Consider the following 26,196-nt stretch of genomic DNA (forward strand, 5'->3'; position numbering starts at 1 on the left):
GAGGCCTTAAAGTGACCGGCTTGGGAAGTTACAGCCCTTAGGTCTCATCAAAGGGGAGCCCGTGAAAACGAGGTGAAAAGGGTCCTTGGAGTCTTTTTGTTGGATTGGGGCTGTGTGGGGGCCGATAAAAGTTAACTTGAGTTACAGAGAATGGTGTGTGAAAGCTTTTGGGAAGAGAAAAATGGAAAACCAGAATGAACTGGCTTTTTCATACAGCGAGGCCTTATTTATTCCGCTTGTGTGTGACACCTGCTAGTTTCAGCTCAGGTTTTACGCGCAGGCCCGACGGTGGCGTCCACCCCGCTGCTCAGACGTTCCTTTTGATACTGTATGTGTGAGGAGAGTAAGATCTAGAATAAAAATGTCAGAGAGGCTACAGATTCGTGAGAAAATAAATAAGCAAGTTACCCTGTCCCCGAGAGTGGACTGTGATCCCAGGTAACATTGTGTTGCTTGCCAGTGTGTGCGGTAGATGAACGGAGCTCCGTGCAGTGCGCGCTTCTCTCCGATCAGGCGTGGAAAACAAAAGTCCCGTCTGCTCTTTGTGGGCATCCAAGCTCCCAGGAGGCGTTTGTCTTCTGAAGTGGTTTGTGCAGGTGGACTGACTGCGAGGCGGTCGGCGGCCCAGGCCTCGCCTGTCATCTGCGCGCCGTAGCTCTGGGAGCTTTGATGTTCCTCAGGCCCTGAATTATGACTTAGAGTGGACCAGGAAGGACCGTTGGCCTCTCCCCTTCCGGGCCGGCCGGGCTGAAGGCTACTTTTGTGTTTAAATTCTCTTCCTGTAATAGCCTGAACAAGGCCAACACTGTCCTCATGTTTTATTAATTCTCTGTCTGGTTTGTGTCAGTCTCTCCCTTCGGAAGTGTGTCATACGAGGAGGGGACTTTACTTGCCCTCTGACCCCTGGCAGAGTGGCTGCGTGTGAAGGTTGCAGTTAGCAAACAGGAGGATCCTGCTCCTCTGCCTGCTTCAGCCTTCCGGGCCTTGTGGGCCAGGTGGCAGCAAGCAGGCAGGCAGGTACCCACGGGTAATATGATCCCCGGGCTCTGCAGGTGACCCTTCCTGCCAGAACTGTGTTCTCCTGGGGAACTTTCCCTCCATAGACCGACCCCTGCTGCAGCTGGTGGAGGCAGTGGCGTTGGAAATAGACTGAGCACCTCAACCTCACTTCTGAGTTCTCTCTCTCTCTCTCTCTCTCTCTCTCTCTCTCTCTCTCTCTCTTTCTCCCATAAAAAGGAGCTCCTGAAATAGATCAGTGGGTTTCTAGGAAAACTTCCCATTTCCCTTTTAGTGTATAAAATATAGCCAGCTGTTGTTAGGCAAATGCATCAGACATTATTATTTCTCTGTTAACTGTGTTTTTAAAAATACAAGTAGAAAAATAGGATGCCTTCTGGGGAGCAAGCTGGGAAAACTTGGAGATTATGGGAATCAGATGCCACGGTCGTATACGTAGTAGGTAGAGGAACAGGCCCCAGCTTTCTCTGGCCTTGCTATGTAACTGTGCTCCCAGGATGGCTTAGCATTATTTAATGTTTCTAGGAGGCCCTCAGGCAGGAAGCAGTTAAGAGCCAGGGTGGGGGAGCCTAGAGGCCTGAAGCCCTCCACCAGCTCACCTTCCCAGAGCCCTCCTGGCAGCCTCCGAGGACATCACTTACAATGGAGTTGTTTGCATGAGAAAGAGAGCCTTTCTTCCCCTGGATGAACTTCAGTGGGAACTGCAAGTGTCTGAGAAATCAGGGTTCAGGCTTGCACCAGGGTGTGCAAGGAGTGGTTCTTAGGGAAGAGAAAGCTCGGTTCATTGAGATTTGGCATAGAAATCGAATTCCATTGTTTTGTGGAGTGAACATTGATATGGAGATTCCTGCCCGTCCCCTCACCCCTTCAGTCGGACACCCCATTACATGGGTCGTGAATGCTTTTCTTTTTTCTTCTTCTCCTTTTTTTTCTTTCCTTCTTTTGTCCACTGAGAATTAGTCTTCTGTTGAATGGCCAGATTTGTCAAGTTACCACCCTCTAAATTTTTACAGCTCTGTGTGTTCAGACTCGATATTCGTGAATTAGCTCAAAGTGGGCTGCCAGTCGGTCCTCTATTTGCATTCGAAGCCATCAGAGTGAGAGCCCCAGAAAAATGTTAATATGCAGGAAGAGGCAGAAGGGTTGAGTTTCTGCCTGTTGCTAACCTCACCACTGCCTTTAAAACCAATCATGAGGCACACGGCTGATATTTAATAGCTTTTAGCTGATTATTTTTCTTCTCCTCCTCTTTCTTTTCTCTCCAAGCTGACCTGGGTGTACTTGAGCGGAAATGAAGTCATCCACATGCTGAATTAGAATAATCACAGGCCTCCAAGAACGAAATGGAAGCAGAGATTAAATGGTAGAGGGGAAAGCTGGCATTAATAAGCACCAGAAAAACTTTGCATAAAATAAATAGGAGATTTGATAGATTGAATTTGTATATGCATTTTTCTTCACGTTGTTTTGTCTTCCTAGCATCCAGTTACTGGCCAAGTGGGATTTGATTCACGTCAAGTCCACATACCTTCTGCAGCCTGGGTGATGGCCCTTTCTTTCTCGTGGGATATTTGTGTGACCAGGATGTTTCCAGGAGAGAAGAATCTGGGTGGAGGGGCTGTTACTGTGAAAGGTTGATTATTACTTGTTGCAAGTGCTGAGGAAAGTGGTGGGGGGTGGGTGGGTGGAGGAGAGGCACCTAGAAGACGGCACACAGCAGGGAAGCAATAGATACGGACAGATTCCTGATTCTAGAGAATAAGTCTGGGCAGGAAGAAGGTTGGGTGACCCCCTGTCCTGATTTTCTTAGGACTAACTGGGTTTCCAGGAACTCTGACTTGCAAACCACTCTAAATAAGAAGGAGGTGGGAAAAGTCAAGACACTTGTCCTGAAACCTGTAAATGGGTGACACCTTCCTTGACCAAAGGATTTAAATCTCCCTTCCTGTGTGTTGTAGAGATCACTTACTTCCTACCTGTTTACAATCTGTCCTCCTGATTTAATGGCCACTGGGGGCAGGAGCCAGTAAGGAACCCACACACCACAGGGGCCAGTAAGGAGCAAGTGGCCTGGGGAAGGCAAGACAGACAGACAGACAGACAGACCCCCATCCCGGGGCAAGGGGCTGCTCCTCATTGACGTGGAGTGTAGGACCACTTTGGGCTCCTACTTGGGGATTATTTCGACGTCTCTTGAAAATAAAAATTTCTGCGCCATGTATGGAAATGTGAGCTTCTTGTAGTCGAAAGAGCAAAATAAGGATTTAATTAGATTAAAAGCCCAGCAGAGTGCTTTGTTTACAGGAAGTTGTTTTTAGGTGGTCTGTCGAGGAAGATGTAATTTATGGAATGGGATTAGTTGTAAATTAGAGACTTTTGGTTGTTGAGGTCGCTCAGGGTCTTTTATAATTGGCGGCAGAGGTAAATAAATATTTTCAGACTTGCTTATTGTTTGAGGAGTGTTAGTGCTTGGGGAAGAAAAAAACAGCTTAAAGTGCTTTTCACTTAAAGAAATAGAAGAGCATGGAATGATGGTCAGAGGCATCTTCCTGACCTGATTCTGAGCTTTCTTAAGAGAATGGCAGAAGGGTTGGGCAAGCCCCGGGGAGACAGGTGCTGGAGTTTTCCAGGGAGCTTGCTGGTTCTCTGACGTGGAAACAAATATTTGTGGGCTTTGTCTTTTAAAAAGATCGCCCCATTTTCTTTATTGATGGATGTGTTTGGCCCAAAGGATTTATTGATGTCACGACTCACCATTCCAAGTAAGTTGGCATCTGTGTTCAGATTCAGAGATTCCTGTTTGCCCAGGCCTTTCATGGGTCTTGTCTTATAGCGCTCCCAACAGCCCTGTGACTTAGGAGGAGTGACCCCATTTTATTTTGATTTTTTAAAAAATATATTTTTATTGATGTCAGAGAGGAAGGGAGAGGGAGAGAGAAACATCACTGATGAGAGAGAATCACTGATTGGCTACTGGGGACTGAACCTGCAACCTGGGCATGTGCCCCAACCGGGAATCGAACCATGACGTCCTGGTTCATAAGTCGACCCTCAACCACTGAGCCACACCAGCTGGGCAGGAGTGTCCCCATTTTAAAGTTAGGGAAGGAAGGCTGGGAGAGCAGAAGCGACTTGCTGGGGAGCGGTGGGTGCAGGATGCAGGTCCTGCCCCCTGGTGAGAAGGCCTGGGTTTGCTGTTCCTCAGGTGCGTGGGGTGCTGTGCCCTGCAGTCTGCAGTGCCACGGGCTGGATGGGGACACGTTTTCCAGGAAACTGACTCTGACTCTACAATTGTTTGTTTAAAACTTATTCTATTAAAACAAATATTATGACACAGAATACAAAATTTGTGAAATTGTTTTGAAAAGCCATGAGGCCTTGGAGACGCTTCAGGGTAGCTGCTGGCTACAGTAGCCTCTGTCTCCCCGCATTCGGCTGTCCCAGATTTACTTGAACATGAGGAGTTCTTGGGTAGAAACGTTGAGAATCACTACTGTTTAGCATAGGGATTGGCATACTTTTTCTGTCAAGGGCCAGATAATGACTGCTTTCAGTTTTGTGGCCCAGATGGTCTCTCATAACCATTCAACTCTGCCGTTGTAACAGGACAGCAGCCATAGGCAGGATGAGAACGAAATGTTGTGATTGTGTTCCGATAAAACTTTATTTACAAAAATCAGAAGGCTCCTGGTTTTGGCCCTCCGCCATCATTTGCTGGGCCCCTGGTTTAGCATACTGCCTGACAATAAGGGCATGGAGTTTTTATACTCTGAGCTCGTCTCTTTATTAGCTCTATAACCTTGGCAAGGTTATGGAACTTCTTTCTCCCTCAGTGTCTTTGTCTGCAGAATGGGGATGAGGATGGTACTCACTACATAGCATTTTCATGACTGCGAAACGAACTATTGCATATATACAGTTGACCCTTGAATAACGTGGGTTTGAATTGCGTGGGTTCACTTATATGTCGATCTTCTTAAATAAACATACAGTTGGCTCTGCATATCCCCAGGTTTCATGTTCTCAGATTCAACCAGCCATGGTCAAAAATGGTATTTTCGATTCACGGTTGGGAATCCATGGAGGACCCACTGTAGGCATATTCTGTGCCATTTTATGGAAGGGTCTTGAGCATCCCCAGATTTGGGTCTCCGCTGGGGTCCTGGAACCAATTTCCGTGGATACTGAGGGACGATTGTAGTTAAGTTTTTGGGGAGTCAAAAGTTATACATAGATTTTTGGCTGCAGGACTGGGGATGGTCAGTGCCCCTCACCTCTGCGTTGTTCAAGGGTCAATTAGTTCTTAGCATCCTGCTAGCAACAGAGTAAGTGCTTAATAAATATTGGAAACATTAGCTGCTGTTATTTTCATACTCAGACAGGTTTCAGCCTCTAGAGTTGCCCTTCCAGCCCTATCCAGCAGTAGCCTCTCTCTCTCTCTCTCTCTCTCTCTCTCTCTCTCTCTCTCTCTCCATCTGTCCTCTGAGTGGGCTTACCACTCAGTTCTTCCCCCCACCTTGGGGATAACACAAATTGAGAAGTCTTTTCTGGGTCCTCTCAGCTTTAAGTTGGAGATGCAGTTTTGTGTAGTTTCCGATGGCATGTACCTCATCCACCCTGATGCTTCCTGTTTGTGGAATTCACTTCAGGTTGCTCTGGCTTTGATGGAAAATGATGAACTGATGTAGTCCAAAAGAGAATTCTCTAGTTGGTCCCTGCTGATGAACTTTTTGAACTCATTTGAATAATTAAACATTGGGGGGGGGGGGCTAAGGGATACTGTCTGGAAATTGTCCCAATATCATTTAGCATTACCCTCTTGAGAGAGCTTTTCATATCCTCATTTAAGTTTCCTTTCCTTTTTCTTTACATATGATTCTAATAAGCGTTGTTTTCTGGTTTTTTAATTTATAGCAAATATTAGGGTGGTAGGAAGATGTTAATAAACTCAATGTAAAGCAGGAGGGAGGAAAACCTATAAAAACAAAAAGACTTTGATCCTAAAAAGCACCGCATGGCTGGGCCCATTTAGTGCAGGGAAGCAGCTGTCCCGCCTTCTTAGGTCCAGAAGGCATCTCGTCTGCGCCTCTCGCATCCTTCATTGTTTATTGATCCGTTCACCAGATCTTGGTTGTCTTCCGAATGCTGGGCACTGAGCTAGCTAGGACCCAGGCATATCAGCCAACAAAACAGACAAGATCCCTGCGTACTTGTTGCTTAAGTCTTAGCTAAGATGGAGTTGGGAAGACCAGCCAAGAGCAAACAAATACATAATAAAAATAAAGCGATTATAAATTGTCTCAAAGCAAACAAACCAGGTGCTGAGAGAATCCATATGGGAGTACGAATGAAGGAGTTGTGGTTTATCAAGAAAAAAGTCAAATACACGTAACCTCTTTGCCCCGGGAAGACTGTATATTCCACCAAGGACCTGCTTACTCACTGTGTGGCACCAGGACTGGCCCGGCATCTGGGCTGTAGTTGGCACTCAGTAAATAGTGGCGGAATGAATGGACCCTCTGTATCAGAGGGCAGGGCTGTGCCAGTCATTGGAGGAATTTCAAATGGTAAAATTATGATCTTTCTTTTTAAAAAATGGGGCTTTAAGAGAATGTATTTTGTTATCTGGAGCATTTCCGTATGTGGAACCAACCCACCATTTCCCTGAAGCCCAGGAGAAATGAGCTATTTCCATCCTGCAGGGAGAGCTTGCTGAATAAGGGGCCCTCTGGGCAGGGCGCAGCGGGTCCACGGCCTTTGCTGGAGCAGGTACATTCCCAGGTGGGCCTTGGTGTAGGGGTAGACACAGAGCTGCTTCAGAGAAGGGACGATAGAGGAGGGTACAAAACGGGTACACGCTTCTCCCGTGTCACCTTCTCCCCTGCTCTTGTCTGTCTTTGGTGTAGGGTCTGTGGTTTTCAGAAACCAGTGGGAACATGGACTCATCTTGACTCAGATGCAGGGATCTTCCCAGGGTGGGGGCACTAGGCAGGGACTGGCTCCCCGCCCCCCCAACTAGAGAACAGAAGGATGTCATTGGCATCTATTGCCAGGCTCTTGGGAATTATCTGGGTTGCAGGGGATGCAGTAGAACGATTCTGGACTTTGGAATCAGGTAGACTTGAGCTGGAATCCAGGTGCCACCATTTGCTGTTAGCGTTGTGACCTTGCACTGCTGATTTCACTGTCCTGAGCCTTCTTTTTCTTTTTTTGTCCAAGTGGGGATACGGTTTCATTTATAGGGGGTTTGTGAGAATTAAGAGACATGTTTGCCCAGTGTGTCTGCCATGTGGCTGTTCAATGAGTCTCTCTTCTTTGCATTCATATTCTCCCTACCCCCTCTCAGTCTTCCTCTCTCTCTCTCTCTCTCTCTCTCTCTCTCTCTCTCTCACACACACACACACACACACACACAACTACCTGGTGGTGAAGTCCCACACTGCTGACTTCTCCCAGGCTCACCCCTCCCCTACAAACACCTTACCTTAATCTGCACAATGCGCTTCCTGTGTGCCAAATGGATTGTTGTGAATTTTTTAGAGAACTAGCTTCCTGGTCCCTCCCAGTCTCTGCCCCCATCCCTCTGGAACCATCAGACAAATCCTGAGCCACAGAAGTCCTGCATCTAAGATCCTGCTAGATCTAACCCAGCTGGAGCGACTGCCTGGGGGAGGCCGAGGGGAGGACTTGGCTTTTTTCCCCTCTTATGCTAATGAAGTGAATATGGCAAGGAGTCACAATATTTTCTTTCCAGGCAAAGAAATGTTGTAGTAGGAGAAACAGCATGCAGGGGAAGCAAATGCGATCTTACTGGATTCTCTCAAGGGAGGAATAGGACAAATTGTCAGCTTCTGTTGAGAAGATAATGCTCTCACTATGATAAATGCCAAGTTTCTATTGAAAACCACCATTTTCATGGTGGCGTTCCCGAGCACGTGGTGCACGCCTGGCAGCGGAGGCCGGCTGCGCAGGAGAGCGGATATTTGTGGGGGATTTGTTTGCTTGCGACGAGGAATCTGTTTAAAGCAAATGAGAACGGGCATTAACAATGTTCTTTTAAGGCAGCTTTCTGTTGCTGCCTGGAGTGCTCCAGCATGGCCCTTCCTTAAAACACACCTGTGGGGACACTTCACCTCCACAGATCCTTCTTGCATCTGACTCGGATTAAAGGCGCACACGGGACTGGAAAGCCACCGATAATAATTTCCCCTCCCATAGGAAGTAGCCGCTGTGATTCACATGCAGGTTATTTAAAAAAGATAGCAATTTCTCCCTTCTCACGGACTGGGATTTTTCTAATGACTGTCTGCTTGTAACGTACCTTCTCGACAGGGGCACGTCTGGTCATAGTTCATTGAACACCACACCCTTGCAGTTGCCTTTTTGGGGGTGCCTTATGCCAACGCCTCTTCGCCTCTTCAAAGCAGCTGGTCTTCCTCATCATAGGCCTGTGCTCAGGGGAGTCAGGGAGTTCCAGGGCCCAGCTCTGAGGATGCTGGGCCAGTCAGGATCCTGGCTGTCTGGGGGCCATGGGACCAGCTGGAGGGGGAAGAAAGAGAGGTCTTTACCAGGAGTTGCTGACAGGCCCTGGGGGTGGCTATGCTTGTTCGGCCATTCATTCATACAGTGACCCAATTCTTGAGTGTTCGCTCGGTATTAGGCACTTTGTGGGGTCATAGAGATCAGTGAGGCAGGGGTGTGGGTAAACAGAATTGCAATGCGTGAGAGGAGGCTAAGGGCGTGCCAACCGTCGCTGGCGGCGGGCGATGGTGGTGGCTGCTGTGGAGTGCCTCCTCTGTGCCTCTCACACTTTGCATCTGCCGTCTTGCCTATTCCCCATGGCAGCCTTTGACGGACGGTCCTGCCTTCATTTGCCTCAGCACCAATGGAAGATGTGCTTGGCAAACATTTATTCTGGGTTCTAGCTGAGCTGGCGTGCAGGGTAGGAGGAAGCCCACAGTGTGTCTCGGCCCTGGATATAGCAGCTCTGCCTGTGCCCCTTTGGAAAGAACCCAGGGAGAATGCTCACTTCCAGAGACCTTGGAAGAAAGAGCTCGACTTGTCATCAGCTGGAGGGCAGGGAGGCAGGCAGAGTTCAAACTGGATGCCTGCGCTCCCTTTTCCCAAATGGATTAACTGCCGAGGCTATGCCCCAGGATTTTAAAGACTCGCCCCTTCTTGCCAAGCTCAGAGTTCCTCTCTGAGATCTTACCCTTCAACCCCACCTGAACTACAAGCCAAGTTAGTTGGTTTGACCCAGGGGTGGGCACTGGACACTGTATTTTCAGTGTTGGAGAACCTAAGACAGTGGTTCTCAACCTTCTGGCCCTTTAAATACAGTTCCTCATGTTGTGACCCAACCATAAAATTATTTTCATTGCTACTTCATAACTGTAATGTTGCTACTGTTATGAATCGTAATGTAAATATCTTCTATGCAGGATGGTCTTAGGCGACCCCTGTGAAAGGGTCGTTCGACCGCCAAAGGGGTCGCGACCCACAGGTTGAGAACCGCTGACCTAAGAGAACAAACTGTCAGGGTGTCTCAGGTATACTTAATCTCATATTGTCCCAGATGCGTTTAACCTGGGCTCTACTAGTGAATGGATTGGCAGCCCCAGGAAATAGACAGAGGTGACTCCTCAGATACAGTAGGACAAAATGATAGAACTTAATGGTTTTCTACAAAACCCATAATGTGTAACCACTAGAGTGAAAGTTTATATAAAGTGTTCTAAATTAAGTGTGTTCATTCTAGATACCTTTTATAAACCAAGGCAACACAAAGAGATACCACTTACTTTCGTATGTGTTGAGTTCTCCCAGTCTCTCGGGATCATGGAGTCACACTTTCTTACAGGGATTGACAAACTCCCTGGAAGGGACCAGACAGCACAATATTTTCATACAGTCTCTGCCCCAGCTCCTCAGTTCTGCCATTGTAGTGGATAAGCAGCCATAGCCATGAGCATGCTGGGCTGTGTTCCAATAAAACTTTATTTACAAAAAATCCAGCGAGCTAGATTTGTGGGCTGTAAGTTGCTGTCCCCTGCTGTAGACATTCCCATCCCCAACTTGAGTCTCAAAGAAAGGAATGGTTTCATAGGACTGTGTGTCTTTTTAGAATGTGTGTGCAAAGATGTGCTTGTCACCTACCCCTTGCCTGACCCATTCCCGAACGTGAAAGGCCAAAGTGAAAACTTCTGTGCAGCTTCATACAGCGGATCCGCTACTCTGCTAACTCACTCCCAGGAGTGGAGAATTTGGTTGTAATCATTTTTTCTAAGAGAACGGGAAAAAAACCACCCCAGAATCACATAGATTAATTTGCACTCCTTAGGGCTGTAAAAACCCAATGACATTGATGTGTCGATGAAAATGTGGAAATTAACACTTGGAAATTTTTATATAAAACCTGCATTGAAATTTCAGCTGAACATTCACACACTAAAAAGAGCTATATACTTATACCCGAAAAACTCAATTTGATGCAAGCTGCTTATTTTTCCATTGTGGTCACGTGGGCTGAGGTTCTTAGTATGAAATGTAATTTACACAAATTAGTCCAAGGCAGGTAGAGTGTGAAATTAAATTGATGCCTTGATTTCTGTATTCTCTAGTAAGTGTTTCTCTGAAAATGTGTCATTTTTATCCTAGGAACTTCGAAGTATAGTTTTATTTATTTATTTTTTAAACAGAGCAAAGAAGTTCTTATTGGTTAAGGACATGAAACAACCTTAATTACAGGCTAAAGAGGCATGTTTCATTTTGTTTTGTGGCTAAATATTAAGAGTAAGCCCAACGTGAGCCAGCAGTAGATGTGGAAAACTTAGAATTTAACATGTCTGTTAAATTTTTTGACTACCTGGACCAAGCCATTTACTTTCTTTGGCTGTGGCTGGAACAGTCTAGGTCTCAGCCATGGAGACCTGGAAGGGGCGCGGGAGACCTTTGCACAGAGAAGAATGCTGAAGCTTAAGAGTAACATTGCTCACTTCTCCCAGGACACCCCGGGTCCTGCTGGGCTCCGGCACCGAGGCCCAGCGCGGCCTCTCTCTGAGGGCAGGTGTCAGCATCTGGTGTCCCCGTTCCCGCACTGGCAGTCAGAGTGAGTCAAGTATGGGGTGTCCTAGCTCAACTTAGACAATCCAAGAGGAAGGAGAGTTGCCACAAGTTCAGAAATAACCCTGGGTTCCAGCTGAGGGGCCACATTAGAACATCTTAAAGGCAAACATGATTTGACCCCCTTAGCAGCAGAACGGCCAGCTCTCCAGGGCCGAACCCATCTGCGGAGTCCTTGGGGGGTGCTGTTGACCACCCTCAGCTAAAAAGGAGTCAGTTTGCATTTCCAGAGTCTAGGATGTTGTGGTTGCATTTTATCAGCGTCTTTCTGCTAGGCCACCCCTCAGCAAGGTAGATCTGGGTCAGCCCTGCCAACTTTGGAGTGAATCATTTCCGCCTGGCAACCAGTAGCTGATGTTCGGGCACTCTGGAAAGTGAATTATGGGCTCTCACGATTTTTACTTGTCCATGGTGGCATGGGTGGCATTTATCGCTCTTGTCCCCGCTCTCCCCCTTTTCAGAGTTTTTGTCTCCCTCTGAGTCAGCATGACATGGTTTGAAAATTGCCTGTTTGCCTTTTAATGATGATTAATGTCCACAGCCATGTTTCAGATTTAGGATCTCTGGAAGAGTCTGGGATACCGTTACCAAGAGCAACCTGCAGGGGGAGTTGATGGTGCGGGGCTCTGTGCTTCTGCCCCAGTCAGGTGCCTCCTCGGTTTCTCCATCTCCCTCCAGCACCTTGTGGACCCTTTTCAGGTCTTTGGCACCAGGAGCTGAGTTGGAGCAGATGGGCGGGCCCCCATCTGGCAAGCTTACCCTGCCCTCTTGGTCACTTTTGGTTAGAGCCTCACTGTGGGGTGTCTGCAAGGGTCACTCCTTCTTGCCCCTCCCTCCCTGCCCCCAAATCAGGCAGGCCAACGAGGAGCTAAATTTCCTCCACAGCAGGTGCCTGTCATCTATCTGAAGATAGTTGCCAACATCTGGTACAATTGCCTCCGCAAACACAGTAACAAGGCGGCCTGCAGTTCAATCGCAGAGCGAGCATCGCCGCTTTAATGATAACAAGCTGTTGGCCTCCCCTCTGAGATGAATCCATCTCACAGATGTTTGTCTAGTTTTGGCAATCGTATCGCACTGTAGCTTTGGTGATTATGCTCAACTGGAGACTATTACAATAAAAGAAGTTTGAACTTGTTCCATTTTTACATCCCATCCCCTTATCCCCTGTTCTGAGGTATAATTTATATCAATGGCTGTAATATTGGTTCCATTACGGAGGCCTCTTTACTTTTTATGATGTCAGTGGAGCTGCAGCTTATAGCCTGGCTTCCTCTATGGGTTAATGTGTTTTACCTACATCAGCGCTTTTAACGTCCTCACTTAATGGCCCCGTGGCAGTCCTCCTCGCCCTCTGTCGGAGCGCATGTAGACACAGAGGTCATATGACTGCTCGGGTGTGTATGTAGGGAGTGAACACGGGTCACATGGGAGGCAGGGTGCACGTGCAGGACAGTGAGTGGATGGGAAGGAGAGCATTTCCCTGAGGGTAGCAGTAAGAGACAAGGCCTGGACACATAGAATCTTCTAGAATACTGTTGGCCGTTCTTTCTCTTTCTTTCCCTCTTCCCCATTCATTTTTCTCCAGCTCCTCTCCTACTTCCTAAGAAGGCACAATATATTCCTACAACAAAATCACAAAGTAAAATAAATAAAACAAAATAAGCAAAAATTGCAGGCTAGTAAAATGGCATGTGGAGGTCTGTCAGGCAGTTGCTGCTGCAATGTTCAATATTTTGGGCTTTAATATTATACAGCAGTTTGATATAATATTGTTTAATATTAGACATTTTATATTATAGCTCTAGATAGGAAAGTTGGAAGGAATTATCACCCATTAAAATCATATTTATCGATAGTAATACTTAAGTATGTTTAGTCGCAACTGTCACTAATTGGGTCTTTGCTGTGTCCTAGGCACTATGCTGATTGCTTTTATTAACATACTAGAGGCCTGATGCACGAAATTCGTGCAAGGGGCTCGGCCCTCGCAGCCCCGGCTGCCTCAGCCCTTCAGTCGATTTGGATATTGCGCTTTTATTATTATAGATACATATACAACTGTTACAGTACCCTTGTCAGGTAGTGACAATTCTTACATCATTGTCACAGGTGAGGAACATGAGGCTCAGGGGCAGGTATGTGCTCAGTAGCCAAAGCTGCCAGGGACAGAGGAAGTCCTGCATCCAGGCCAGTGAGCTCCGACTGCACACTCATTCCCCAGTCGTCACTGTCGTCATTAAATCTGCTTGCTGCCTGATTGATGTCATGGAAAAATCTGCCCGTCCAAGATGCGGTGCATTATATAAACCAGTACAAGATAAATCACCGTCATCACTTGACATTTAAGCCTTTTTTCATTTGAATTTGGATATTGCTTTGTCAAAGATTAGGAAACGTCATTCTGGCAACGTGTTATTTTTGATAGTGGGCTTATGAATGAGTGAGTCAGCCTGGCTGTGGATGTGTCACTGGTGGAAAGATACCACATGTTTCTTTCCTCGGCCAGAAGCAGATATTGGTGCCTGTGTCAGGGACATCGCAGGGGCCCTGGACAACTGCACAGGGCACTGTGTGTGTGTGTGTGGGGGGGAGCTTTCTGTGAGACCCCAAGGGAGGGTCATCGTGTCCTCTGGACAGGACACTGTTCTGTAAAAAGTTCTTCTGATACATGGTTTTGAGTCCGATAGGGAGAGAGAACATTTTTCCCGAAAAATTGAAAATAGAGTGATCTTTTGTGATGCGTATCAAACTAAGAACTATTGGGTGACTCATGAAAAACAACAGTTCTTGGAAATGGCTAAAAATGTGGGACGTGGTTATTGAAGACTGAGCACATTATCTTTGCCATCAGAGTTCGCTTTCAGTGGACGCTGTTGACCTGGGCCACACGAGGTAACAGGAAAAGGCCCGTACGGAAACTGAAACCTGCCCACTGGTGCCTCTGGTGCTCTTGGGCAGCCGTTACCTTCTTGGGGCTTTGGCGAGCCCTCTATGAAGTTGGACTAAATGATAGTTTGAATCTGTTCCAGCCCCAGGATTGTGTTCTATTGACTGGGACCTACTTGTGATTTTCCACGATTGAAGTGTCTGTTGTTTTTTTTTAAAAAAAATATTTTTATTGATTTCAGAGAGGAAGGGAGAGGGAGAGAGAGACAGAAACATCAATGATGACAATCACCGATCAACTGCCTCCTGCATGCCCGCTACTGGGGATTGAGCATGTGCCCCTGACCGGAATCAAACCGGGTTCCCTTCAGTCCGCAGGCCGACGCTCCATCCACTGAGCCAAACCAGCCAGGGTTGAAGTGTCTGTTTTATGCATGACCATTGCTAGCTTCTTTCTGTCTCTGAACTGGGTCCCAAGTTGCCCGAAGTCAGGTCAAATCAAGCAGAATGGACCACCAAGGGTAGTCTGTTACCGAAAGGTCGCAGGTTCGATTCCCAGTCAAGGGCGTGTATCTGGGTTGCAGGTTTTATCCCCGGCCCCGGTTGGCAACCAGTTGACGTGTCTCATATCACTGTTTCTCTCTCTCTCCCTCTCCCTTCCTTCTGCTCTTTATGGAAATCATTGGTGGAAAAAGGGTAGTCTGTTTGTTTGGCATCTCTTCTTCCTTGACTCCCTCTCTTCCTCCCCTCAGTACAGTTGTAAAATTTTCATACCCACCCAGTGTCCCCCGCTTTGCCTGCCTTCATCAGGACACCCCATCCTCTCCTGCCTGCACGCCAAATTAGTTCTTCCTTTGCAGCACCATGGCCAAACCACTAAAATGCAGCAAAGGCATGTGGTGTGGTTTTTTCCAGTTTCTCTCGTGCGGTAGTTACAATATTATTAAAAATCCATTAAATTTTAATGTACCCTATAAAATATGTGCTCTTGTGAAAGCAAGCACAGATAATTATTTCTGATGAATAAACCAAGAGGACAAGTATGTATGAAGTTCATGCTGCAGCATTCAATTTTTATTATATACATCTCCTGCAGGGGCAATCACTGGGATGTTCCAGCTGGTTGTGTCGAGGGCCGCTTCTTCTCGCACATCCTTGGGGGCAGCGTGACCCTTGAATTACTGGGGATGTTCTCACAGCTCGTTTTTACATGGAAAGACAGAGCCCCGTGTTAAACTCTGCAAACCCAAGAATGACTAAATGACTTGGGAGAAGAAACATGGTGTCCCTCCAGTCCTGCAAGGTGGCCTGTGGGATGAAGATCAAGATCAGACATGCATCAGAAGTTCTTCGACTCAGTGCTTCTGTGCCCTTGAGCCAGTCTCTTGGCTTCTCTGTACATTGGCTTCCCACGGGTGGGATGCTAGCTCTCTGTGCTGCGGGTTTCCTTAAGAGGACCCTGCGCCTGGCACAGAGTAGGTGCTCTGACCTGTAGGCTCCCCCCTTCCATTCCCAGACTTCCTTGGAGGGTCCTTTAAGACCTTTCTCAGAGCTCCGGAAGTTGGAAGATGGAACTGCCTCTGGCCTCCTGGAGGCGGTGTGGTGGGATGCTTGGGGATCGTTGACATGTCACTTTGTAGCGGTTCCCAGCCCGCGGGGTCTACTCCCAAGGTAGAGGCTTCCACGTCGTTTTCCTGCCAAATGGATGGAAATGCACATGTGAGGGACAGCGGGCCTGCATCCCCCTCAAGCTGCCTCTGGCTTCCCTACCGATGACTCCATGCTTGGAAGTGAGGGGCTCAGAACCAAGGGGCCACACTGGGTCCAGCAGGGCCTCTGGGATGTGTTTGAGGTTGTGCCTGGGAACTGACAGCTGACCTTTGCAATTAATGAGGTTTAACTCCTCATCTTCAGCGAGGCCCCATTTCCTTCCTGGGGCAGGTTAGTCACCCCGCAGGATCTGGCCAAGGAGGGGGGGCAGATTCCGGAAGCGCTTAGACGGGTTAGAAAAGCAAGCTGGCTGGTGCAAGCGTTTCTTCCCATTCAATCCCGCTTAGCATCTTGAGGAGGGGAGGGCTTGTGGTTGGGTCACAAGAAGGTGTTCCGGAATATTCCAACACTAGAGTCGGGCGGGAATCAGCTGCTGGATCAGTGGTGAGGCCAGTGCAACACTCTGCACAGAACCGGGTGATTTGCAAATGACAGGAAATTACTTTTAGCAGGGTTGTGCTTAAAACCAGAGCGCACACTAGAAAAAGTTAAACGCAGAAGTAAACAAAGAAGTAAAAAACTCCCCTCGTGTCATTGCCCTGAGGTCACTGTGCTGACACTCGTGCAGCTCTCCAGAGGCCTGTCCGAGTGCACATCCGTAAACACAGGGTGGTGTGCACGTTTGCATAGAGGGGATCCTGCGTCGTGTGCTGACTACTGCTCCCATTCACAGTGCGTCGGAGACATTCTCCCAGTCAGCCTGCTCTACTCGAGGGTAGCTGATGCCACATTGCCTCTGTGATATGGATGTACTATGAGTGACTTACTCTCTCAGGAATATTTAGCTTGTTTTCAGCATCATTATCAGGATGTGGTCTTATAACCAATGCTGTCAGGACTGCGTTGGGGGTGCATGACTCTCCTGCTCATGCCATTCTTTTGATCCAGTGGTTCCACTGTTAGGAGTGTACAGTAAGGAGATAATATAGTTTACGACTTGGTGTTTGTTGCCAAACTGCTTTGCAGGGCACTGTACTCTTTACATCTCTGCCAGTGGGAGGAACGAGCTCCGGTGTTCCGCACGGGGGATGGACGTCTTTCTAAAATTTACATTTCTCTGAAATTTGTCATTTGAAACATTAAAACAAGATACAGAGAAGAGCAAGGAGCCTGTGTCGCCGTGACTTTCAACTGCCTGTCTCTTCCCTAAAATCTTGAATTATTTTGACCAAGTGTGATGGGTCAGGAGGGGTCGGGTGGACCCAGAGCGGCTGTGGCAGAGTGCTCGTCCCCATGGGAGCTACACACAGAGCAGAGAGGGCTCAGTCCGCCTCGGCAGTGCTGCGAGGGGCCGAAGTGCAGGCCCGGGGCTGCGGCCCACTGCCTTTCTCATCCCTCGTTATCTTTTACATCTGCATTTGATAAAAAACCTTCTTCACAGAACCCTTATTCCAATAGAGTCTCTGCTCTTCAGCCTTGGAGTGCAGGTTTAGACAGACATGGCGGAGGGGTGTTTGGGGAAGGGATTAATAGGAAGCTGACCCTTTCCATCCAACGGGAAAGCATCCAGGGCCCGGCTCCAGAATTCTAAAGTCCGAACTGCCACAGCCCAGCCAGGACAACCCAGGAACGATACCGAGACTGCCAGTAGGATTCTGAGCTAGAGAAGCGCCACGTTTCCCTCAGATGGGGCCGGCGGAGCTAAGGCAGGAATGCACGTGGGTGCCTCACTGGATGTGAGGAAACAGCCTGGCTGGAGCAGCGGCTGTGCTGGGGACCGGCTTCTCTCCCGCTGAAGGGTTTACAGCCACCTGCCCCATCGTGCGAGTCTAAGAATTAATCGAGGCAACATGGAAAGCGGGGGAAACAAAGTAGGGCTTAATGCACGTTATGGTGTCATTAACTATTGACACGTTGAATTAACAAGTTATTTAGTTCAACCTGTCTGTCTAATCCACCTGGAAGTCTCTTCTGCCGTGCTCCTGACAAGCTTGATTCGTTAGGTATCCCTTTCGGCCTTCCAAGGCATCAACTCCCAGTTCTGACAGGCTTTTAATGGCTTGAGGAAGAACCTTCCAGGAGTGACTTTGCTTCCTAGCTTGATGAGCACATAGTTTCTTATTTTGGCTTTTGAGCTCTGCAGTGGAAGTCGGTGCCTGATGTATTTTGAACAGGTTTTTTTTTAACATACATAGATATGGCTATAAAATAGCTATACTTTATATATATATATATGAGTGGCTTGATAGATGTGTGTCAGTGGCTTTTAAGTTTGGCTCTGGATTGGGATTACTTTCTGAGCTTTTACAAGACCAGTATTCATCCATCTTTGGGGATTAGATGGTAGGATGCGGGTGGGTGTGAGCATCTATTTTTAAAAAGTCCTCACATGTCGCTAGAGGTGGGAACCACTGGTCACCTGTCTCCATATTTAGAATGCTAATCACTCTCCTAGGGGCACACAAAATTGAGTAACAAAAGGCTGGGTCTCCAAGCACCGTGTTCTAATTTCCAAACTCATGTTTTGTCTCCTTAATCAGGAAGTTTAATTGTGTAAGCACAAGTATGGATCCCCCTTGCCTCCCACCCTCGCCGTGGGTGAACGTCCCCCAGCTACTTCAGTTCTTCCTGCGCTTTGATTGCGAGTGCCCTCCACTCGCTAGGTAAGAACGTATTTGCCACTCAGGATTGGTTTGCGAATCAGCCGTGACGCATTCTGTGGGCCAGGCACCGAGCTGGGCCCTGGCGAGCAAGTGTGTCCTGAGAGCTCGCAACCCAAGCCCAGTGCCTTGGACATGGCCCTTGTCTGTGCTGCCATCTAGGTCTTCTCAGCATTTCTGGCCCTTTCTTTCTTTCTTTTTTTTTTAAATATATTTTTATTGATTTCAGAGAGGAAGGGAGAGGGAAAGAGAGAGAGAAACATCAATGATGAGAGTAAAGCATTGATCGGCTGCCTCCTGCACACCCCCTAGTGGGGATCGAACTCGCAACCAGAGCATGTGCCCTGATTGGAAATTGAACCATGGCCTCCTGGTTCATAGGTCAACGCTCAACGACTGAGCCACACTGGCCAGGCCTGGCTCTTTCTTAAAGTGGGAAGCAGTCCCTTTGGATCTGAGAGGTGTCCTCGATCTAACCTGGGCAGACACACTTGCAGAGGTGGCCGCAGGTGGCAGGACCTTCTAGATGGCACCCTGGGCTGTTGTGCCTCGGCCCTGCATTTCGGCCCCAGACACTCAGCGTTGCTCTGAGATCACTGGGGCAAGAGGCTGGCCCTGATTTTGGAAGGCTTGTTGTTTTGTTTTTTGTCTTCGAGATTAACTTCAGTACTTTTGTCCTCCTATTAAGAGGAAGAAAAGCCGATTGTGTGCTCTCGGACTCCGGGAAAGGCATTTTGTAGGGCGATCGTTACTGATCGACCAGTGGCTCCTGCTGCCGCCGTCCTTCCCGGCTGGATGTTTTTGGAGCTTCCATCCGCTCCTCTGGCATCGGGGAGGCTGCGATGAAGTCAGGACCATCTGTTAGGGCCAGACAGCAAGGACGTCTGCCGTACTCTGAAGGTTGGTCTCGATGGCCAGCTAGGGCTTGTCGTGCCCTGAGTAAAGGCCTGCCACCTCCCCCCACTGATGTGGATAGAGACGGTTGTAACTTGTAGTTGTTTCTTAGGAAAGAAACCAGCAAAACAGAACACCCTCCCCCGCCTCAAATTCTTATTTATTATAGAATTTTTAAAAAATTACATAAATATTGTCAAGCTAAAGAATTACAGTCTCGTCACTGAGAGCCAGCCACTCTTAGCGTTTTCGTGCGTGTCCTTCCAGACCTGTGTTTTGCGCATTCACTCTGCAGTTGTCATTTTGATGGTGAGCGTGGCCTCTGGAAGCAGGCAGGCCTGGCTGCCAGTCTTGGTCCAGTGACTTCCCAACTGTGTGATGTTGGGCAAGTTAATTCATCTATAAAGTGGTGATGTGGTAGAATGTATCTTCTAGGCTGGAGAATAGCAAAGGAGATGGCTGCATGTTCGTCCTTAGCCGAGGATCTCACACAGTGAGTGCTCGGAACAATGTTCATTTAAACCGTACATGCATTATTATTTATAAGAATGGGACTTCCTCCAGTGTCTGGAAGTTGTTAGCAGACAACCGTAAATAGTAGCTACACATTTGCCCATTCATTGGAAATTCTGTTGCCAACAAACTCACCCTAAAGTTAACGTGATGCGCTTTTAATGGTAAACACCATTGTTTTGCTGCACAATAATTAGGCATGAATGGCAAATAGTTCACATCAGTGATTATAATTAATTAGTATTGCTTTTAAATATTTTCCAGCCAAATCCAAGCTCGCTTCCTTTCTTTGTATATGTGGTTCTCCACAGTATAAATAATGGCAGTGTTGGTGCTGCCCCTGTGGGCATGCGCCCAGAGGGCAGGTTTCTTCTTTGCACCCCATCTATCTGGTACGTTGGGGCTCAAGATATGTCAGTGATTCAGGACAGCTGTCCATTTGGTCATTCATTCAGAAGACCAATACACATCTACCCCTAAAGGCAACAAACAGTCTTGTTTCCACTGGGTTTATTTTTCTTATTCCAGCTCTTCACCCCTCACCTGGCCAAGCAAGAGACTCTGGGGTGCACTCAACAGAGCCCATCTGTCTGTCTGCCCTCAGGGTTGAAAGTCTCTGAGTGTCCCCTCACCCCTTTCATTGGCCTGTGTGCTGGCAGCCCTGAGGTCACCCTCTCACCTGCGGGATGGCTCTGCCACAAGAGGGCAAGTGGGCGGAAGTGGGGCGAGGCCACTGGTGGTGCTGGTGGAGGGGTCAGAGTGGAGAGCAGGAGGCATCTCTGGCTGCAGAGGTGAAGGGGCTGTGGCTGTTTGGAGGGTCTGGGTTGGCGTCTGGATTTATCCCTGGTTGTCATCTTGGGGGCATGGAGAAGGCTCCTCCGAGAACCACAAACAGATGGAAACTCCATTTGCTCCACCTTTATGTGTAAAGCCTTTCACTGGAAACCATGCTCGGTGTTCCACTGTTAGAGACGCAGGGCTCCCATGACCGAATCCCATTCAGCAGCAGACAGTACCCAGTAGCAGTCCCCTCTCCTGCTGGAAGCTAAGCTGGATGCCCAGTAGCAGTGCTGCCATGAAGCCTGTGTGTGTGTATGGGGGTGACAACCCTCACATGTTTCTTTGGGCTGTCCTAGGCCTGGATGCCTTCATTCCACACCTCACCCCTGTTGGAACTCACAGTCTGAGGTCAACCGACCTTGGTTTAGAGCCAGCACTCGTGAGCTGTGGGACCTTGGGCAAGTTACTTGACTCCTCTGAGCTCAGTTGCTTCCCTTTGAAAAGTGAGGTAGCAAGCCCCCATTTCCAATGGCGGGCGTCAGACTTAGAAGAGAAGATTTATACAGAATCCCTGTCCCAGCTCTTAGTGCATACTTAGTAAATGTTAATTTCTCAAGTCGTCCTGGGGGCATTTTAGCATGCCCATTACCTACTGCCTTCATGGAAAGTTCCAGCTGGAGGGTGGAGGCTTTGCCCCCTAACCCATCAGAATTGACCTCCCGACACTATAGCGTTAACTGACCACTCCTAGTCAACGGAAGGTCAAGAGATTGAAGTCTGTGAGCATATGAGCTGCAGGCAGATGCACACTTTCCCACCCTGCTTTGCACTGGGCCTCAACCCTGACTGGGCAACTTGCAGCTGCAGGGCTTCCGTTTCTCACCTACCGGTTGTCCCCAGTGGGCACAAGGCAGGTGCCCCAGAGGGGGTGACCTCCCGTCAGCTCAGAGGGGGAGGTGACTTCATACTAAGGCATAACAACCCATTATTTCTTCCTCATTGGCTTGGTGTCTCCTCCCCATTTCTTCCTTGTGGCCTTCCTTTCTTGAAGACTTGATCCCTCAAGGCCTGACCTTTCTGTGAGTGGCACAGACACAGCCTGGGAGCCCAGGCTGCACTGAGGGGCCAGTCCTTTCTTTCCTCCTGACGCTCAGAGGCAGGCACTCTGGGTGAAGAAATCAGAGGCCTGTGACTGGAGGTGGCCATGTTACAATGCAGGTGCGGCAGCAGCGATGTGGGGCGGAGCTGGCACCCGGCCCGGTCGGTGTGAGGTGGAGCACAGCTGGAGCCAGCCCAGAGCGCTGCATTGTGGGTGTCGCATCTTCCTTTGAATGGACTGGTAGGGGCAGCCACCGGGGCAAGAGGCCAGGCTTGCAGGCCTCAAGGCCAGGTGTGTTGCAGCATGGCGTTGCAGTGTGGCCTGACCTTTCATGAACCCTCCACCTGGTGACTGGTGGCCACAGGCACCTGTGGTCTGGGAGCGAGGATCTCTCTGACATGCGGAGGCTCAGATGCCAGAACGGCTCCCTGCTGCCTCTGGACTGCTTATCAGAGCTCAGCCTTCCCCTCTCCCTGTCTGACCGACTGCACTCCTCTGCCCTTCCTGCCCCCCGAAGACTCGATTGCAATGCAGGGGGATGGCCTACCGGCCATCGTGGGCCATGTGCTGACTCTGCAGCACACAAGCTGGAAGAGACCCCTCTCGGTGCCCCAGGTAGTGCCCAGCTGCCCCGGGCAGGTGCGCCAGGCGATTTTGCACCCAGGGCCGTCCCTGGAGCACAGGCTCTGCGGGTCCAGGGCTGGGTGTGCACCATGGAGCCAAGGCTTCCTCAGCCCCTGCCTGTGACGTGCTGTACCTCTCAGCGCCACGTGCTTCCACTGAGCTGTGCCTTTCTCCTCTCAACACGTTCAGCCTTTAATTGTAACTATTAATCACCTGAGTTGTGTCGCACTTCATAACCCTTCCATTAAATATTAAGCTTTTAAAAAACATTGAGCTTTCTTAATTGAATTAGTGAATTACCAGGCACTTAATGTGGCTCTGGTGGATGAGAACCACGGTTTCAGTGTCTGAAGGGATCTTGGTTTCCTCGTCTATGACAGAGGGTGCGTGGGGCCCGGGGTGGGGGTGGGGATGAGGGACAGTTGGCACCTCCTGCCTCAGAGGCTCTGTTCCCCAGGGGAAAGCCCTTCTCGGGTTTCTGCCATATGCCGTCTTCTAGTTGTTCCCAGCATGAGAGTTGGGTTCAGGTGGAGGCAGTCACATCCAGTCATTGACGGGGCTAGTCCTTCTAGGCTGGAACCAGGCAGCCTGTCCTTGGGATGAGATGCACGCCGGGCCTTGTCCTTGTCCTTGCCCTTGACCCTTCTCTAGAAATGCACCTCCTCAGCCCTGCTGGCTGGGTCCAGCACCATCCCTCACCCTCCAGTTTCTACCCACCTCTGCCCCTACCCCTCTGCGAGGCACTTCCATTTGAACCTTCCGGTCCCATCTCGTGGTCCACCCTCCGCACACTGACCTCACCCATCCAATCTGTCTGCCGCTCCGAACTCCTGTCTGGGAGAACAGTGGTGTTCCTGACAGCTCTTCCTGACTCATTCCTTGAAACCGATGTTTATCTGCTAAGCGCCTTCTTGTTCACCCCTCATCTCTCCTGCCGGCTGTCCCCGTCCCAGCCAGGCTGACTCACTCTGCTTCCCAGTGCCACGGCTCCTTCCTGCTTGATCTGTCCTGTACCCATTTTCCTTAACCCCTGGGTGCACGGGATAGCCCTTCACTCCCCAACCAGCCGTGGCTTCCTGCTCCTGCCTCAGCAGATCTGCAGTCCTCCCAACACAGGGCTTCCCATGTGACAGGCATGGTGGCCATCCTGCCACCTCCCTCCAGGGTGTCCACCGGAACCTCAGAATGCAACCTTACTTGGAAAAGGGTCTTTGTAGATATAATTAGCTAATATGAGGCCATACTGGGCTAGAGTGGGCCCTAATGCAGTGACTGGTGTCCTTATGAGAAGAGAGGGATTTAGACACAAAGTCTCCGCACGGGGAGAACGCCATGTAGGTCAGAGATTGGAGGGGTGCACTCACAAGCCAAGGAACACCAGGGATTTCTGGGAGCTCCCAGAAGCTGAGAGAGAGAAGTGGAACAGAGTCTTTCTCAGAGCCTTCGGGAGGAACCAGCCCTGCTGACAACCTGGACTCCAGAACTGAGAGAATAGATTTCTGCTGTTTAAACTCACACAGGAGGGACAAAACTCACATAGTGTGTTTGCAACCAGGTCCCCCAGTTTGAGTACACAGAGATCTTTTCAGTGCACCCAGTCACCGCAGCCCCGCCTCACGGTCTTCCCCAGTGGGAACCCTTCCCGGGAAGTCTTAACTGCGACGACTCCCCTGCATCTGCCTTTGGAGTTGATCGGCCCCAGGGGGCTTGTCTTCTGCACGTGCCCGGCTCCCTTTGACTTCTTGTCCTTTGCTTGTGCTGTTGTCATGCCTCCTCCTCCTCTCCCACTACATTTTTACTGAGTGTCTACCGTATGCCAGCGCTGTGTTAGGCCCTGGGGGATAGAGGATGGACAAGGTTCTACTTTCTCAGAGCATACATTTCAGTGGAAGGTTGAGGGGAAGGCATTTGGATGGCAAGCAAATAAACAGCAAATATATCCAGTTGTGCCCTTGGCTATGAAGAAAATATTATCAGATAATGAAAGAGGGAGTGCTTGGGGCTACTTTTGATTGGGTGGTCAGGGAAGGCTTCTCTCAGATGTCTGTGGAGCTATGCCAGAATGAAAGAAGGGGCCAGATGTGTGCAGATGTGGAAGTGACCACCCCGGCAGAGGGAACCAGCGGTGCAAAGGCCCCGTGACAGGGCTCAACTTGGTGACTCAAGAATCAGAAGGAAAGCAGGTGTGATGGATCCTGGAGGGTAGGAGACGTGGCATTTGGTGACTCAGAGCCTTGTGCGCCGTGGAAGAAGTTTGCATTTTGTTCTAAGCACCATGGAAAGCCTTTGAGAGGTTTTAGGCAGATAAATGGCAGGTCAGTGTTATTAAATGTCCTCTGTAGACACCGGATGACCAGCTGGGGCCACCAAAGGCGATCTGCCCTTGATACCAAGGTGTGATTTCTTTTTTGTGGCCCTCTAACCTACGCTCTTTCTCCCCTGGGCTGTGGTTGCACTTACAGTCAGTACAGCACACCCATCACTTATTAGAAAATCGTTTCCACCTGTTAAAGGGGCCGCCCCAGCCGGAGGGTGCAAAAGGCATCTAGCTCCTTTGGAATGCCCCAATGTCCGGGGTGACGGAGTCATTGCTCCACAGATAGCACTGAGGGTGGATTCGTGTTTTGTGTGGAGTTGGCCAAAGCCTATGGGGTACGTTCGTCCCTCCTGGAAAATCGTTTACCTGTGCAGGAGTCGCCACACTCACATGATAGCCACCTTGTGCCTTGAGGAGAGCTGGGGGATTATTAGCTCGACCACACACACGGAAAACGGGAACCCTGAGAGGCGTGGGGCCTTGAGTGAGGATTAGCGCCCAGGTCTTCGGGACCGGGAAATCCAGCAGCCCCCAAGCACTCCCTCTGTCATTATCTGATCTGTTTCCCTGCCCCTCAGTCCTGCAACTGGGGTCCTAGCTCTTGGAATGAATGCATGTCTGAAAAACCTGTAAACAAAGGGGGTGGGGGAGTTCCTGGTGGATGTTGGAAGCAGGTATGACTATACAGGGTAGTGGTTAAGAGCTTTGGAATGAGGTAACCTGGGATGGAATCCTGCCGTGGCCTTGAGCAAGTAACTTGACCTCACTGAGTCTCAGTAGGCTGATCTGTAAGATGGGAAGGATAATAATGACTAACTTCCTGGGATGTAGTGAGGATTGAATGAGAGACTCATGAAAGGGGCTCAGTGCAGTGTGTGGCACGGAATATGCCGTCAGCAAGTATTTCCTGTTATGACAAGAACTGGGAACATAACAGATCACTGAAGAAGGAAGAATGTGTGTGTTCAGATTTTCTGGGAAACACTGTTGTGATTGTGTTCCGGGGATTGGGTTCTCTGAGAAGTGAGGACAAAGAAAATGGGCGACCTCCCGGGGGCCGCAGGGACAGATCCGGCGTAGGCCCCGCTCTGCTGAGGTGGCCTCGGCAGGCGTGGAAATGAAGTGGGAAGATTCAAGAGACTGGGACGGAGGAGCCCCTGGGTGCGGGCAGCCCATCCTCCCCCGGAGGCAGAGGGGTGAGAACATGCAGAAATGGAAAGCCAAGCCCAGGCTTGCATGTGGAAGTGAAAGATTACCGATTGCCCTGGTGTCCCAATAAAACCACTCCTCTGACTATGACAACCGTGAGTCATAAAATCATAAACGTTTCAGGATCGGAAGGACCCGGGAGAGCATCCAGTCCTACCCAAGGTCAGACAGGGTTTATTCCGCAAGGGGAGACGAGTGCTGACATGCCCAGGCTTTAGCAGAAAACGTTCCCCTCTCCTTCCCGTCCCTTCTCCTGGGTTGACTCCAGCAATGCGCCTCCCCAGCCGAGAGCGTTTGACACGGGCTTCAAGGACATCAGAGACACTTGCAGCCCGGAGCCTGGCGTGCGCATTGCTGATGAA

The 26,196-nt window shown here is 49.3% G+C and overlaps 1 protein-coding gene across 14 annotated transcripts in view; it reads left to right on the forward strand.

Moving 5' to 3' along the window:
- Positions 1–26,196, forward strand: part of MSI2 (musashi RNA binding protein 2) — a 346,479-nt gene that overhangs the window by 125,748 nt on the left and 194,535 nt on the right. Inside the window, exon 2 of one of the 14 annotated variants that reach the window (XM_023759589.1) lies at positions 18,279–18,401. The exons of the other annotated variants lie outside the window; for them this stretch is intronic. The gene's annotated coding sequence lies outside the window, so the exon portion shown is untranslated. The remainder of the gene's footprint in view (positions 1–18,278; positions 18,402–26,196) is intronic. 14 annotated transcript variants of the gene reach the window in all.

The sequence above is a fragment of the Myotis lucifugus genome, unplaced genomic scaffold (assembly GCF_000147115.1).
Source record: "Myotis lucifugus unplaced genomic scaffold, Myoluc2.0 scaffold_158, whole genome shotgun sequence".
Taxonomy (NCBI): domain Eukaryota; kingdom Metazoa; phylum Chordata; class Mammalia; order Chiroptera; family Vespertilionidae; genus Myotis; species Myotis lucifugus.